The sequence below is a fragment of the Pongo pygmaeus genome, chromosome 17 (genome assembly GCF_028885625.2).
Source record: "Pongo pygmaeus isolate AG05252 chromosome 17, NHGRI_mPonPyg2-v2.0_pri, whole genome shotgun sequence".
NCBI lineage: Eukaryota > Metazoa > Chordata > Mammalia > Primates > Hominidae > Pongo > Pongo pygmaeus.
Window position 1 is genome coordinate 46765923 of NC_072390.2, and position 17434 is coordinate 46783356.

Sequence of the window (17434 nt, forward strand, 5' to 3'; positions counted from 1 at the left end):
GTATACCCAGTAATGGGATTGGTGGGTCAAATGGTATTTCTGGTTCTAGATCCTTGAAGAATCACCACACTGTCTTACACAATGGTTGAACTAATTTACACTCCCACCAACAATGTAAAAGCATTCCTATTTCTCCACATCCTTTCCAGCATCTGTTGTTTCCTGACTTTTAAATGACTGCCATTCTAACTGGCATGAGATGGTATCTCATTGTGGTTTTGATTTGCATTTCTCTAATGACCAGTGATGATGAGCTTTTTTTTTCATATGTTTGTTGGCTGCATAAATGTCTTCTTTTGAGAAGTGTTTGTTCATATCCTTCACCCACTTTTTGATGGGGTTGTTTTTTTCTTGTAAATTCAAGTTATTTTAAAACTGAATGCAAATGGAAACAAATGCAAAATTCAACTGTTTTTTTTTAAGTCAACAAAATTACCACTCTGGGAAAGAGAAAATCCAAGTAGCTTTGGAATGCTGTCTGATATGGTTTGGCTGTGACCCCAACCAAATCTCACCTGGAATTGTAATAATCCCCACTTGTCAAGGATGGGACCAGGTATAGATAACTGAATCATGGGGATGGTTTCCCCCAAGCTGTTCTCGTGATAGTGCGTTCTCATGACAGTGAGTTCTCACGAGATATCATGGTTTTATAAGGGGCTTCCCACACTGCTGGGCACTCATTCTCTCTCCTGTTGCCCTGTGAAGGGGTGCCTTTCTCCATGAGTGCAAGTTTCCAGAGGCCTCCCCAGCCATGCAGAACTGTGAGTCAATTAAATCTGTTTCCTTTATAAATTACCCAATTTGAGCAGTTCTTTATAGGAGTGTGAGAATGGACTAATACACTTTGACCATACAATGCCAGTAGGGAAAAAAAGACCAATAAATATTCTGATCCTTTTGGTAGATTTGTTTTTCATAGGGATATGGGTAGTGCAACTCTGAGTCAAATTTATGTGTATCGTAAGGTTGAATGAATGGGTAAATATATTGATGTCTTGCGAGTTATAGAAATTGCATTTTGGAAGGAGAGACAGAAACATGGAATGAAGAGCAGGAAAGGCAAGACAGAACTCCTTGGGGTTTGGATTGAAATTAGAGGTATCCGTATTAACTCACATTTTTCAGCAGTTATACACAGACACACATAGACACACAGACACATACACACACACAGATACACACACATGTATATCTTAGTTTTTTTCCTTTCCAGGCAAGCAGAAACCGCCCAAATCATTCCCCACTAAAAGGAACCAGGGCTCCCTGGAGAAATGATGAATTCCAAGGGTAGGGCTGAAACGGTACAAGGTGTGCTTGGAACATTTTGTCGTGCCAGAAAGTAAGGTGCTCATAAGATGATGGGAACATGCCAAAAAGACACAGGAACCAGCCTAAATGAGCTCCTACTGCTAAAATCTGGGACAATTTGAGCATCACAATAAAGACCACGATGAATTATAATCTACTGAATAAAACAGGAACACCTAAGTCCATGCTGATGGCAAAAAGATGACAAACAAGGAAGACTAGAAAATCATAATTTTGAAACATTATTTACTTCATTATTTATTACTATTATACTTTATACTATTATAATTTTAGTAAAGATCATTTTATATAAGAATCATCAATAGATGCCAAATTTATAGGAGTTTGATTAAGGAGGTGATTAAGGAGGTTATATGCATGGTCTTAGTGTCTTTTTCCAGAATGCTTATTCACTGCAAGAGGAAAAAAGTAACTATATAGTGGAGAATATACCTTGGACAGTACCTTGACCAGGTTATCAAATTTAGTATCACCAAAGAGAGGCATACTGACATCCTCTACCTCTGAATGTGACTTCCTGAGAAGTTCATGACCTCGCTTATGTACCATTCTAGCCAAAACTATCATGGAAATCTCATCATGAGGAAATATGAGACAACCCAAACTGAGAAATATTCTATAAAATACCTGGTGTGTATTCTTAACAAAATTTCCATGCCAGAAAAGACAAAGAAAGGCTGAATAATTGTTCCAGATTAAAATGAAATAAATAATTGTTCCAGATTAACATGAAATAAAGAGAAGTGAAAAGTAAATGCAATAAAGTATACTTTTGGGACATCTGGCCAATTTGGAATCGGGACTATAAATAAAAGTATTGTTATCACTGCTAATGTTCCTGAATATACTGTGTTTACATAAGAGAAAACCCTTATTCTTAGGAAATATACACTGATGTATTAAGGGGTAAGGGACATAATGCATTCAATTCACCCTCACACGATTCAGAAAAAGATAAGTTATATTACGCATATGTGTATCTGTATATGTGAGTGGAGTCTGGGGAAACAAATGTGCTAAAATGGCAAAAGTTGGTGAATCTGGCTAAAGTGATAGGGTGTCCTCATTATTATTCTTGCAACAATTCTTTAGAACTGAAATAATTTAAAAATGAAAGGTTGAAAAATTTGCCTTTTCCAGATAAACTTTAGTATCATTTTTTTCTATGGTTTGTAATGATAACTTTATTATAGTACATTAAATCTACATGGTGTTTTGGCAAGAAGTGACATCATTGTAACAGCATTTCCAAAGAGGCACGTAATTCTCATCATTTATTCAGATCTTTTATTTCCCTTATTAGTATTTAATTCTGCCTTCATTATCAATCCCTGGACACTGCTGTTGAGTCATAGTTGTTGAATATGTCTTATTGCTATTTTGCATGTCCAGTGTCTTACTGTAAGAGTTTTTTTTTTTTTTTCAGTTAATTCTCTTGGAATTAGGTGATTAAATCTTACACAAATGATGAAAAATTTATCTTTATCCTTTCAATTTTCATCCCTTCTCTCTCATAACAGAGTGGTGGTGGTGACAGTGAGCATTTTAGTGTTTCAGATTTTAATGAGAATATTGTGCTTTAATATAAAAATATGAGAAATTTGTTTGAGATATTCTTTATCATGTAAGTAATGTCTTTGCAATTCTAGTTTTCTAAAAGTTTCTACAAATAAAATTTTTAAAAATTTTAATAAAATGTTGATTCTATATCCAATTAAGATGGTCATATGTTTATTTTTGTTGTTGTTGTTGTTGTTTTGTTTTTGAGATAGAGTCTTGCTCTGTCACCTGGGCTGGAGTGCAGTGGCATGATCTCGGCTCACTGCAACCTCTGCCTCCCGGGTTCAAGCAATTCTACTGCCTCAGCCCCCTGAGTAGCTGGGATTATAGGAGTGAGCCACGTGCCTGGCCCATATGTTCATTTTTCACTTCTCTAATACACTGATTATATATTATAATAGATTCCTAAATATTAAAATAATTCTACATGCTTGAAATAATCTCTACATGATCATAGTACACTTAAGACAATATTGTGTAATTCTCTGATAGTACCTGATCTATGATGTGGGCATCTTTGTCACAGATGAGACTGGCCTACAGTTTTATTACGTATGTTTTATCAGGTTTTGGTATGAGGCTTACATTAAACCTAAGCTTGAATTTTTTTCTCTCATGTTAATAAAAATGTCTGGGTAAAGTAACTGACAATGTTCATACCATATACTGAGTGGTGATCATCAATATGTGTTTAGAAAACTAGGAAGAGCAACCTTTGTAAATAATTTCTTACCTTCTATTCTAGGTCATCTCTGTATAATTTTAATCTTTGGAACAAGTAATTTGTCAATCAACATTAGTACTATAAAAAACAAACAGCTTTGTTGTTTCCATAGTGAAGTGAATTTCTCTGTAGGAGACATTGTAAGTACAGAAATGACAGCACAATATTGTTTTAACGGGAATATATGCTGCCAAGGCTTAAAGTCCATTTTGGATGATTCAGGTAAGTATTGCTATTATTTTTCAACAAGATCTCAACCTAACTGTGTTTACTTTTAGTACTTCAGTATTCATCTGGTTCTAACATAGATGCTAGGCATCTAAATTCAAGCCTAGGAATTTAAATAAATTTTAGCTTTTTCTTTTTTTTTTTCTTTTGAGATGGAGTCTCACTCTGTTGCCCAGGCTGGAGTGCAATGATGTGATCTTGGCTCACTGCAAGATCCTGGCTCACTCCGCCTCCTAGGTTCATGTGATTCTCCTGCCTCAGCCTCCCAAGCAGCTGGGACTACAGGTACGCGCCACCATGCTCAGCTAATTTTTGTATTTTTAGTAGAGACGGGGTTTCACCATATTGGCCAGGGTGGTCTTGAACTCCTGACCTTGTGATCCGCCTGCCTCAGCCTCCCAAAGGGCTGGGATTACAGGCGTGAGCCACCGTGCCCAGGCAGCTTTTTATTTGGAATAATTTCAGATTTGCAGAAAAGTTACAAAGGCAGTACAGAAAGTTCCTGTATACTCTTTACCTAGCTTCTGTTAACATGTTATGTGACCATGGCATGTTTATCAAAACTAAGAAATTCACATTAGTACAATACTGTTACATAAAGTACAAGTTTTATTTGGATTTTACCAGTTTTTTCCCATGAGTGTCATTTTGATATCCCAGGATCAAGCCAGGATACCACATTGCCTCTGGTCCTCCGATCTGTGAATTTCTTGGCCTTGTTTGTAAGGCTTTGACAGTTTTGAAGACTATAGCTTAGGGTTTTTGTTTGTTTAGAGCTAATACATCATTTATAAATGACAGTCCTTGACACATACAAGTGCTTTCTTTTTCCATAGGACCTGTAGTTTCAAGTTTTCAATTATTATTATTATTATTATTATTATTTTTTTTCTTGGCAGTTTTTTTTTTTAAATTTTTTTAAGAGACTGGGTCTTGCTATGCTGCTCAAGCTGTACTTGAACTCCTGGGCTCAAGTGATCCTCCTGCCTCAGCCTCCCAAGTGGCTGGGACTAGAGGAACAGGCTGCTCTGTCTGGGTCCTGGTTTCAGTTATTTTATTCTCTTGACTTAGGTCACCAAGAATCATCTGCTATCAATTTTAGCTTTTGGTTTATCCCTAAGGCTTTTACTTTCAACCAGCATCTAGTTAAACTTACAAAAATTTAGATCAAAGGTCAGCAAACTAATACCCACAGTGCACACCTGGCCCACCACTTGGTTCTGTAAATAAAGTTTTATTGGGACACTGCCACACCCATTCATTTATAAATAGTCTATGGCTGTTTTCACGCTATGATGGCAGTGCTGAGTAGCTGCAACAGTGACTGTATGGCTTGCAAACTCTAAAATACGTGCTCTCTGTTTCTTTACAGTAAAGGTTTACTGATACTGGGTATAGACAGATGAAAAGAACCATGGCCTTTGGAAACTGACAGGTACAATACTATTAGCTAAACTACAAGCTGAGTTTGAATCTTGCCTTTACAGCGTAGTGACCTCAGACAAAATGCTTTTAGTTTTTTGAGCTTTAGGTTCCTCACCTATAAAATGGAACACCACCATCTATTTTGCAGGCTAAGTAGACGTAGGTAAACAGATGCTCACAGTGCTTGGCACATGGTAGGCTCTCCATAAATGCAGGCCATCATTACTATTACTTTTATTAACAAAACATTTTACTTTTTTTAAGTGTTTCACATTGCCTTTCACATCTCTGTATTTTCACATAGATTTCTAAGTTTTCATCTCCTACTGTGTTCAAGCCCAAACCACTACTTCTAAGCATTATCCTTCTCTCTGTACTGAATATTGTTCAAGTTTTTATTGACTATGTTATCCCAGAATAAAACTTAATGCCAGAATAGAGCCTGAAATATCATTACAATTATATCCCAAAGGATGTGAACATATGGAAATAATTCAAAATATACAATTTTAGAATAGTCTAGTCTGCAAAACTCTCAGCTGCACTGCTATACTTCCTTTTTATTAGAACTTTGTGAAAAACTTGGCGAGTCACCCATTTGAATAAAGATGGAGACAGGGATAAGATGCAGACAGGGATCCGGAAACTAAAAAAATATCTTTCTATCCGTTTAAATCAATATTTACTATATTTTTCCTAATTTATCTTTATAAACATACACCTTCCAGAATTAACAAATAATAAGTCTAGTGAAGTACTGCACAGGAAATGAACTGAAAGATAACGTCCACCAGTTTTTGAGACTCATATCAAACAGTACACATACAGATTAAACAGATCAAAGTTATACTTACTAAATGTCACTATCTGGGCACATTCAACAGTTTTGTCTACATTTTCATGTATGTGTGTACTTCTTAAATAACTTACTCCTACTCTCATACATAAAAATGCGTAACATATGTGAGCACAATCTGTAACCCATGCTTCCAACTCTGAAGTCATTATTAATGCTAGCAATTAGCCCTGAATAAATTATACAACTAACGTACTGACCAATTTTGTGGTCACTGCCGGTGACAGATGAAAAATCTCATAAATAAATGCTCTTTCTTTAGCAGTACAGCCAAATAGTCTCCTCAGGTTTCTACAGATGTAATTTATTTGCATAATTTTTTTCCTTTTTTTTAATAGCAAAAGAAACAATGCATTCTGTCTAAGTGCTTCCGTATGTGTGTCTGGTTAACATTTCCAGTTTCAATGTTTCCTGAGAGGAAGTAATTCAAAGTGTGTTATCTAAACAACTCTAATAGGTCTGATCCAGGAAACTATCAGGGTTTTACTTTTTACTGTTCATAATACTACTCAGAATTAATACCCCATGGTCAAGAAACATTTTGAAACACTGACGTAAAATTTTAAGCTTGTGGACTCACACACATTCTCTCTCTCTCTCTCTGAAGGTTCTGGCAATAGGAAATCTGTTCTCTAGCAACAATTGTTCTAATAACAATTGTTCAAACATGTAAGAGGTTAAAATTCCAATTTATAAGATAAAATCAGGAATGATCTGATTGATATATAGGTTATACAGACAATATTTGATTAGTATTATGTTATGTCTTCCCAAATTAAATTTTCATTACTCTTTCTTTTGGGAAAATGACAGCAAATGAAAGAAAATTGCATCAAGAGTTAAGATAAATGTTAATCCTAAATGGTGTTTATATATATATATTTTTTAACACAAAATAGGGCAAGAATGACAAGGACAATGGCAATGGTTGCATTTGTGATGCTATAGCAGAGGGCTTGCCAACTGGTAGTTTTTCAGAGGGCCCAAAACCTCAGATGACAAAAAAAGCACTGAGCTATCTTCAAACATTGAAATAATTAACCTCACAATTGTATCCAATTTATCATTCTGAATGGATCTTGAAAATAAATGACATCTGACTCACCCTAAGGGAAACATATAATTTAAAAAAACTGGAAAATAAAAAGTGACTATATCTAGCCAGGCGCGGTGGCTCATGCCTGTAATCCCAGCACTTTGGGAGGCGGAGGCGGGGCAGATCACGAGGTCAGGAGATCGAGACCATCCTGGCTAACATGGTGAAACCCCGTCTCTACTAAAAATACAAAAAAATTAGCCAGGCGTGGCGGCGTGCGCCTGTTGTCCCAGCGGCTGGGGAGGCTGAGGCAGGAGAATGGCATGAACCCAGGAGGCAGAGCTTGCAGTGAGCCGAGATCGTGCCACTGCACTCCAGCCTGGATGACAGAACAAGACCCCGTCTCAAAAAAAAAAAAAAAGGTGGCTGTATCTAAATACATTCAATTTTCATTTTAAATATTCCTTTTCACATCTGACAAAATTCAGGTTGCATAGGAATCAATAATTTCTGACCTCTCTGGAATATAGCCAAGAACAAGGCAGTGAGCTAACCAAAATGATGGGATGTTGTTGATGTTAGAGCTTATGGTGAAAACCTGTGAGGTCCTTAACTTAGTGTTCTGATTCCTAAGACTCCATTAAATGTGATTGCCAATTTACAGCCTTAGCAAAACAGAAGTGAAAAATTAAGCTAAAAATAGGGACTGTTAAGAAAGGTATTCTGAAAAAGACACAAGAGGCAAATAAGACAGCAAACCTTTAAGGGTTTTAAACAAAAAAAGTTTTAAAAAATTTATATTATGAGACCGTAAAAATATAAACTTCTCAGGGCTTATGGTCTCTCTATATAAAGGCAAAAGTCGTACTCATCTCAAGTGGGGCTGAGTGCTTTAATCAATTATAAAACAGGAGACAGTGATAAATTTAAATTTTGTTCAAGTACTGTCTTTAAGACAGTAGAAAAGTGTATTATACAATACTGAAAGGGAATTATAGTCATTTTGGACAGAATTTGGTTAACATTCACAGCTACTCCAAAAACTGGCTAGCTAGAACTACTCATGCCCTAAAGACTCCAGAGAGTAGGTAGAAAATGCTGGAGCAAATAATTCCTACCCATTTTGAAAAATCACAGGAAAAGATGGTCTGGCATTATTATAAACTTAAAACGCAAGACTCATTTTCTGAATTCTTGAGATGGAAACTAAGAATTGTATTTTAAACAAGGAATGGTGGGTTACAACTGAACTACACTCGGAAAACAAAATAAAAAACCCTGAAGAATACTAAATGTTTCAGTACTACTAGCTTGTATTATTTTACAGGACAACCACAGGATGGCCCATGTATGCAGAGCAAAGTCTACTAATAAACCGTTTTTGTGTTTTCAAAGACAAAACATGACCAGGAGGATGGCAGAACATAAATAATTATGACAAGAATAGAATCACAAGCAGCTCTGTCTGTAGTTTGTTCTGCTAAAATGAATAAAGAAAGTAACATAGGCGAGGCACAGTGGCTCACACCTGTAATCCCAGCACTTTGGGAGGCCGAGGCGGGCAAATCACTTGAGATCGGGAGTTCGAGACCAGCCTGACCAACATGGAGAAACCCTGTGTGTACTAAAAATACAAAATAAGCCAGGCATGGTGGTACATGCCTGTAATCCCAGCTACTTGGAAGGCTGAGGCAGGAGAATCGCTTGAACCCAGGAGGTGGAGGTTGTGGTGAGCTGAGATTGATCCATTGCACTCCAGCCTGGGCAACAAGAGTGAAACTTCGTCTCAAAAAACAAAAAAAGAAGGCACAGTCTAACTGGTCAGCAGAAGTGAAAGGTCTTCATTTTTTCAGCACTTTTTCAGATGGCAGCTTTTAAAAGGGTAACTAATATGTTAAAATAAAAGGCACATGGATTACATCAAATCTATGACTTGGGAAAATATATTGGCTGCTTTTCAGTAACTTGGAAGCCTTAGGAGACATTCAGAGTTTGGCATCAAGTTGCATTAATCATATTAAACTTTAAAATCTGTGCTTGTTTATTCAGCAATGCATTTTAGTCATGTTGGTGTATCTTTAACACTGCTTCAAGCAACAATACAAGAACCCAACCTCTGGTCTTGCTGCTGTATTAATACTGGTTAGCACTCTAAAAATTCTGGGTTATGACCTTATGGAGTTTGAAGGAGTTCATTCTGACATGTGATATTTAAATAATCAGAAACTACATTGATACTGATAGAGTGAAAATGTCAAAATAAGTGTGAATAAATGTGAACATGAAAGAGCCAATCCTCTAAGATGAATCCTGAGTGGCTAACCGGGTCTAAATTTAAAATACAGCCAACCAATCATTTGCTGATTGGAGGTCACACATGTGCTCTGAGTTCCTGGAAAACCCATGCCTCCATTCAACTTTTGGACTTTCAGAGCTAATGCGAACCAACCAATTAGAACCCACCAGCCTCAGCCAATCAGGGCTCAGCAGCACCAACTAGTTAGAACTAATTGTGTTTCAATCCTTCATTTGCTATATGGACCTGATTGAGAACCTGAGTGGGCACTTTTGCTATAAAACCCAGGACCTTCCCTTTGTTCTCAGGAATTGCATCTTCATTTTACACTGAAGGCTATCTCTCCACAGTGCAAATTGTTCACTGGAAGAGTCTTTCCTTCAAATTCCTATTTCAGAGAACTTTTGTTCACATAAGTTGCAAGATTTTATTTTTTAAACACTGGCACCATACTTTACTATTAATAAGATATAAAAAGGTACGTGTATAACATTCATAAAAGCTGCCAAATCCTGTGTGTCAGACCATAAATGTTTCAGAAATACAAATGACAAAAGGATTTTGGCTATATTGTACCACATGCCATAATGATTGAACATGTTTGTATTTTTTAAAAAGGAAAATGAATTAAACTGTACAAGCTATTGTGTCAAAGTGAAAGTACATTCTGATCACAATCTTGGGCCTTATCTCAAATCCATAAACAGAGTGTGATGGAGCAGAGAGGTGACTGGATTGTATTAGGAGACCTGGTTTCTATGCTGGGCTTTGCTGTTGAGTCATTTTGTGGCTTCATATGAACCAATGAAGTCAGCTAACATAGCTGTTTCTCAGTTTTCATATTTGCTAAAAGAAGTAGGATTAGGCAACGTCTAAGGGCCTTTCCAGATCTAAAATGTCATGATTATAACAACTCAGAGTCTGTAAACTTCCTAGTCCTGTTGGATAATTTATAGTATTTTATCATTTTACTCTTGGTCATGTTTCTTAGTATTGCAAGGCTCTAGTTTTCTCACTTAAGTTATCTGAAACTTATATGATGTTTTCTCCAATTAAAAAGAGGCACTTCTGGGTATATATGCACAATGGAATACTATTCAGCCTTAAAAAGGAGGAAAATCATGTTATCTGTGGCAACATGAATGAACCTGGAGGGTATTATGCTAAGCAAAATAAGCCAGGCATAGAAAGACAAATACCACATGGTCTCATTTATATGTGGAAACTAAAAACATCAAACTCATAGATACAGAGAGAGTGGTGGCTGTCAGAGGCTGGAGAGTGGGGAGAATGGGAAGATGCTGGTCAAAGGGTGCATGTTCCAGGTAGAACGGTGGGGAAATTGAGAGGTGACGGAAATGTTAATTAGCTTGATTCAATCATTCCACATTGTATACCTGTACCACAGCATCACTTTATCAATATCCAAAGAAAACGTACCTCTGAAATCTTCCCCACATTACATTGGCTCTGCTGCTAGGCACTGACACCCCAGCCCACAGCAGGTGCCAAAGAAGTAATCAGAAGCTGATAGGCTGATGACAAGGCTGTCACCTCAGCTCCTGGCCAGACCACGCATGCAGTACGGAAGTGGTTCTGAAGAGGTCTAGGCAGGCAGAGGCAGCGACTGTATGCCACATCTGACTGAAACTTCACATTCCTGAGTGGGTAACTTTCTCTAATGAAGCCAATGCAAACTTGTTACTTTGCCTCTGAGGAAATCTATGCTGGAACAGCTGAAAGTATGGATCTCACCAACTAGCTGGAGCTAAAATAGTAACATTATAGCATCCAGATTAGCGTATCTGGGCTCTGAGACTTGAGAGTAGTAATTTTAATGTAGAAAGCTTCTGGATTACATCAGTGAAGACAGGATGCCTCAGACCCAACGCCAAATTGAAGGCCACCTTTTTCCCCCTCTCTCTCCACAACTGTCGTAGTAAAGATAGAGCTTAAATTAAAACTTAATTTGTTAGTCATTATTTTGATGGCAGGAAATGCAGGCGGGGAAAATTTTCTCATCTTTATTGGGCTGAGTTTGAAAGGCTGGAAGACATTTAAAATAATTCATAGTTATTAGTGTAGTAAGGTCTCCAAAAAAGTATTTGAAGTGAAGGGGTATTTCGAAACCACAACAAAGAACAGCTACTATGTACTGAGTTTTTAATAGTAAGTCACTGGGTAGGAAGTATTACATAAAGAGTAAGCAGGCCAGGCATGGTGGCTCATGCCTGTAATCTTGGTATTTTGGGAGGCTGAGGCGGGAAGATTGCTTGAGGCCAGGAATTCAAGACCAGCCTGGGCAACATTGTGAGATGCTCATCTCTACAGAAAAAATTTAAAAATCAGCCAAGAGTGGTGGTGCATGCCTGTAGTCCTAGCTATTCAGGAGGCTGAAGCAGGAGGATCACTTGTGCCCAGGAGTTCAAGGCTGCAATGAGCTATGATAGTGCCACTGCACTCCAGTCTGGGTGACAAAGCATGTTTCTTAAAAAAAAAGAAAGAGGGAGAGAGAGAGAGAGAAATAAGAGAGAGGTGAAAAAAAGAAACAGAGAAAAAGGGAGGGAGGGGAGGGCAGGGAGAGGAGGGATAAGAGAAAAGAGGCCAGGCTCAGTGGCTCACCCCTGTAATCCCAGCACTTTGGGAGGCCGAGGAGGGTGGATCACTTGAGGTCAGGAGTTCGAGACCAGCCTGGCCAACATGGCGAAACCCCGTCTCTACTAAAAATACAAAAATTAGCCAGGCGTGGTAGCGTGTGCCTATAGTCCGAGCTACTTGGGAGGCTGAGGCAGGAGAATCGCTTGGACCTGGGAGGTGGAGGTTGCAGTGAGCTGAGATCACACCATTGCACTCCAGCCTGGGTGACAGAGTGAGACTCTGTCTCAAAAAAAATAAAATAACATAAAATAAAAAATAAAGAAAAGAAAAAGAAAGAGTAAGTGAAATAATCTTAATCTGCGGTAGGAATTTTTTTAAATGTGAAACTTAATTTTTTATGATTCTATGTTCCGAACCAAGGATTTGCAAACCTTATCTTACAGGTCAAGATGGTAATAATTTTAGGCTCTATGGGCTATATAGCCTCTGCTGCAACTACTTAATTGTGCTGTTGGCATGAAAGCAGCCATAGATAATACATAAACATGTAAACATGGCTTTGTTCCAATAAAACTTTATTTACAAAAACAGGCAGCTTGCCCACAGACTGGCTTGCCAGCCTCCTTACTAGACACTTGCAAAGTACTCGAGCATATTACTTTACTTAATTCTGATGACAAATCTATGAGGTGGATAGTATCACTTCCATTTTGTAGGTAAAGACACTGTGGGCTCAGGTCTTGTGACCCGCCCACGGTCAAAGTCAATGCCTGGGGCAGGGTTCTGAACTCACCTCTGAGTTCAGAGCCTAAGCCACTATACAGTCCAACTCACTCTGTAGATCGTGGTGGCCTGCTTGAAGAAAAACGTATGGCTTGAAAATTGTTAGTGCAGCTGTTTTTATTTTTAAAAGGAGGTGTATGGGCCTTCAGCTGGAATGGCCAACTCAGAAAGAGGACATCTCCTGACTTTGGAAGCAAACATGAGAAGAAAGATGGTTGATGAAAAAACTAAGAGAGATAATTAAGAGAGAAAAAGCCTATTACAGTTAAAAAAAAAAAACCCACAAATATGCAGGAAAGCAAGTAAACAAAAACAACATTCTTACCCTGAAAACTAAAAACCAGATGGATAAAGAAAAAAAAAGTGAAAGATACAGGTGACTGCTATTCCCAAAACATGGAATTCCTTTAGCTTTGCAGGAATCAGAAGAGATATATACAAAGGATCAGTGAGAGGTAACCTGCCCACATATCCTTTTATTTTCTGTACTCTTTCATCTCCCACTTTCTGTTTCTACCACCCCAGCTGCTCACTCAAATGGACATACTTAGATCAGAAAATAGAGCTACTCCTGTCATTACCGATCTTACTGCCTAAAGTTAAATTTCAAGAGTTTTACACTCTACCACCACCTCCTGTTTTGCATCTCATTTTCTCAAACATATCTATCTCATAAGTCCAATTCTCATTGGGGCTACACTTCTATTCATGCTTGGTTAGCCAGTAGGGATTCTTCTTTTTTGTTGTTGTTTTTTGAGATGGAGTCTCATTCTGTCACCCAGGCTGGAGTACAGTGGCGCGATCTAGGCTCACTGGAACCTCTGCCTCCCAAGTTCAAGTAATTCTCCTGCCTCAGCCTCCCAAGTAGCTGGGATTACAGGTGCACACCCCCATGCCCAACTAATTTTTATATTTTTAGTACAGATCGGGTTTCGTCACATTGGCCAGGCAGGTGTCGAACTCCTGACCGCAAGTGATCCACCCGCTTTGGCCTCCCAAAGTGCTGGGATTACATGCATGAGCCACCATGCCCAGCCCCCAGTGAGGATTCCATGGCTCAGTGTGACCTGTCACTCGCTCTAGGGCACATTCCATCAACACCTTTGCTGATCTCTGCCATACTCACTGGGAGAACCTCAACTCTGATTAAACTCAGCTCTCTTGGTCTACTCTATACCTGCATCGAGAGAGATGAAAATGGCTGGAAGAAAGAAAGGGTAGTGCTGAGCAATCTCACTTGAAACTTACCTTGACAAAACTCTAGGACCACCTTACTGTACTGTCCTGGTTAACTCACTTTCCAGTCTCAGAGCTGATTATTATTTGCTTCCTATCAAGGCCACTAATGACCTTCACATTTTGCTAAATTTCATGGTTAGTTCTCAGTCCTCATCTAATTCAATTACTAAGCAGCATTTGACACAGTTGCTCATTCCTTCTTGAATCTTGGCTTCTGGGACACCATATGCTCCTGGCTGTCCTTCTACCTCACTGCTATCCTATCCAGTCTTCTCTTCTAGACCCCTAAATGCTGGGGTACTCCAGGGCTCAGTCCTCAGAGCTCTTCTCCTTTTAATCTTGTCTCTAGGTTAATGCTCCTCAACCTTGGCACTACTGACATTTTGGGTTGGATAATCCTTTGTTATGGGAGCCTGTCCTGTGCATCACAGAATGTTTAGCAGCAACCCCGCCCTCCACCCACTAAATGACAGTAATATCCTCCACCCCACAGTCATGACAATCAAAACTGTGTACAGACACTGCCAGTGTCCCCTGAGGGACAAAGTCACTCCTGGTTGAGAATCACTGGTACAGGTAAACTCAACTAGACCCACGGCTTCAAACATCTTCCAGAAGATGATGAGCCCCAACTATATACTCTGAGCCTAGACGATTCTCTAAGCTCCCAACCTGTAGATCCAACTGATTCTTGATATCTCTACTTGGAGGTAGTACTGATACTTGTTTATGTATTTATTGTCTACCTCCCCTACTATACTGTAATCTCCATGCAGTGAGGGACTTGCATATTCACTATTTACCCCCAGTGCCTGCAGTAGTGCTGGGCATATAGTAGGTGCTCAAAATATATTTGCTGGTTAAAGAATTAAAACACTTAATGCATATGAATTCATTTCACACAGTTAATCAATGATGGGGCCAATTAGGCAGACAGTTTTAAACACATCAAGGTATCTTTTAAAGACAAATTTTAGTTCCAAATTAAAAAGAATGTTTCATTTTTAAACAAATGTATAAACAGTACTAGTACTAGCTATTAAATTTAAAATTTGAAGTTAAAATTTTGCTACAGTTTGTGAAGAAACCCAGAACTAGAGTTCCCCTTTTTCTAATACTTTTGCTTTATTTTACATTCTTATTAAGATTAATTTCAGTTTGGACTTATAAATAAATATATCAAGATACATATGTATATTTATTTCTAATAATAATGTCTTGATTATCATGATGCCAGATAACTATCAATTTTTAACTGCAAGTGGTTTTCTCAGTGGTTTATCCTTCTGGTTTAATTTACGCTGTATCTGAAGTAGAGGAGAGAGGGTGAAATCTTCTAAGAAGATTTGAAATCTTTCTTTTAAAAAACTGCTTCTTGGATAATAGCTACATTTATGAGTAAAGAGTATTGTTTTTAATTTTTTCCCACCTTCTCCATGAGAATAACCAAAATCCCATTTAACTCCTCCCCTGCTAGTTCTTAGTTCTCACACAGACACAATAATCCAGACTTTTTGTTTTTTTTTTAAGATGAAGTCTCACTCTGTCACCGAGGCTGGAGTGCAATGGCGTGATCTCAGCTCACCGCAACCTCTGCCTCCTGGGTTCAAGCAATTCTCCTGTCTCAGCCCCACCGAGTAGCTGGGATTAGAGGTGTGTGCCACCAGCCCAGCTAATTTTTGTATTTTTAGTAGAGATGGGGTTTCACCAAGTTGGTCAGGCTGGTCTTAAACTCCTGACCTCAGGTGATCCACCTGCCTCACCCAAAGTGCTGGGATTACAGGTGTGAGCCACTGTGCCCTGGCTTAATCCAGTCTATTTTTAATTGAAGAAGACCATGACTTCCAGCCTTTATTTTTGGTCCAGGTGGTATCCAGACAAACTTTTCTATGACTATCCTTAGTTTATTTATTTACTTGTGTGTTTGTCACTAAGCACAAAACCTTTTGTGTATTTCTTTATGTAAATTTCCTGAAGTTCCTATAACAATCCTTCTTTGAACAGAATTGAATAATGTTTTAATGATTCATGCAAGCTAGAGGTGATGGCACCTTAAAACTCCATAAGTAACCGACTAGAAATATTAAATATTTATGTTTGCACAGCACAGAACTCAACCCAAATCCAATTAGTTTTATGGATGCTATAAGCTCACATTTCACACACTTAACTGAGCCTTTGAACTCTTAAATGATATTCTCTATTAAACACATTTTAATGAATACATTCGGTCATGGTATTCTATATAAAAAAAGAACTCTAAAATGTATAAATTTAAGTGTTATCCTCTCAGTCATTCTGATTTAATACAAATTCACCAAGAAAAGCTGCTAGAGGCATTTAAAAAAATAGTATACATGAGCAATATGTGGCAAAAGATGGAATGTTACATTTTAATACTATAGAAAATCTTTAAAAATCACTTAAAAATTTACATTTGATTTCTTTATTAGCAAATGAAATATTTTTCTAGAAAGGAGTTTAAAACTACTAACTTTCTAAAAAAAAATTTTTTTTTTTTTCATTTAGAGAATTCTAAATATAAGTTTTAGGGAGAGATGTAAGTCATATGAAAACATTAATGGAATAGGATTTAACTTCTGACCAGAGAGTCTAGGTATGTTTAAAAAAGAACATGTTTGCACAAGTTTTCACTGTAAACAAATGCAAGCTGTCTTGACCGCTCATGTATTAGGGCCACTGAAAAAGTTAAAAATGATAAATATTTTTATATGTAAGCATAATTTACTTAGTAAAGGTTTTACAGAATATAAAATATCACTCATCTTAATAATAAAACTAAAGAGCGTAGACCAAAGCAGCTGTATTTTAGAACTGGAAGAAGAAATGACTTAGCTTAGACAATGAAGTGGGCAGAACCGTTTCTCCAATAAGGGGCTGTCCTGGGCATCTCCTCCCTTTCCTGAAGAGTGTGGGTGGAGTGACTCATCCAAAAAGACACTGCTGCATTCTTAGGCCAAGACACCATGTAGTCTGTTTTTCACATAGAGTGGATTTCTAAGAAACAGGAATCTTGCCCCCCTAAATCTTGAAATGTTCGGAAAATGTGATTTAGGTGGACTTTGGGCTGAAATGACATTAAAGAGAAAACCCCTTCAATGTGAACACTTTCTAAAGTGTTTTAGTGTAATTATGAGTATTGCTGGAGAACATGTGGAAGATTTGCAGGCAATATGATGGGCCTGGTTGGTGGCTTGCTTCTCTGGTCAGTCCCTCTTCAACAGCAAGTCTAGTCAAGGGACCTCGGTCAACATCTGGACTGCACTGTCCCTTTAAGAATGCAGAACAAGGCCAGGCATGGTGGCTCACGCCTGTAATCCCAGCACTTTGGGAGGC

The 17434-nt window shown here is 38.0% G+C and overlaps 1 protein-coding gene across 3 annotated transcripts in view; it reads right to left on the reverse strand.

Moving 5' to 3' along the window:
- The window catches only part of GAREM1 (GRB2 associated regulator of MAPK1 subtype 1), a 207074-nt gene that overhangs the window by 28068 nt on the left and 161572 nt on the right, over positions 1–17434 (reverse strand). The gene's annotated exons all lie outside the window — the stretch shown is intronic.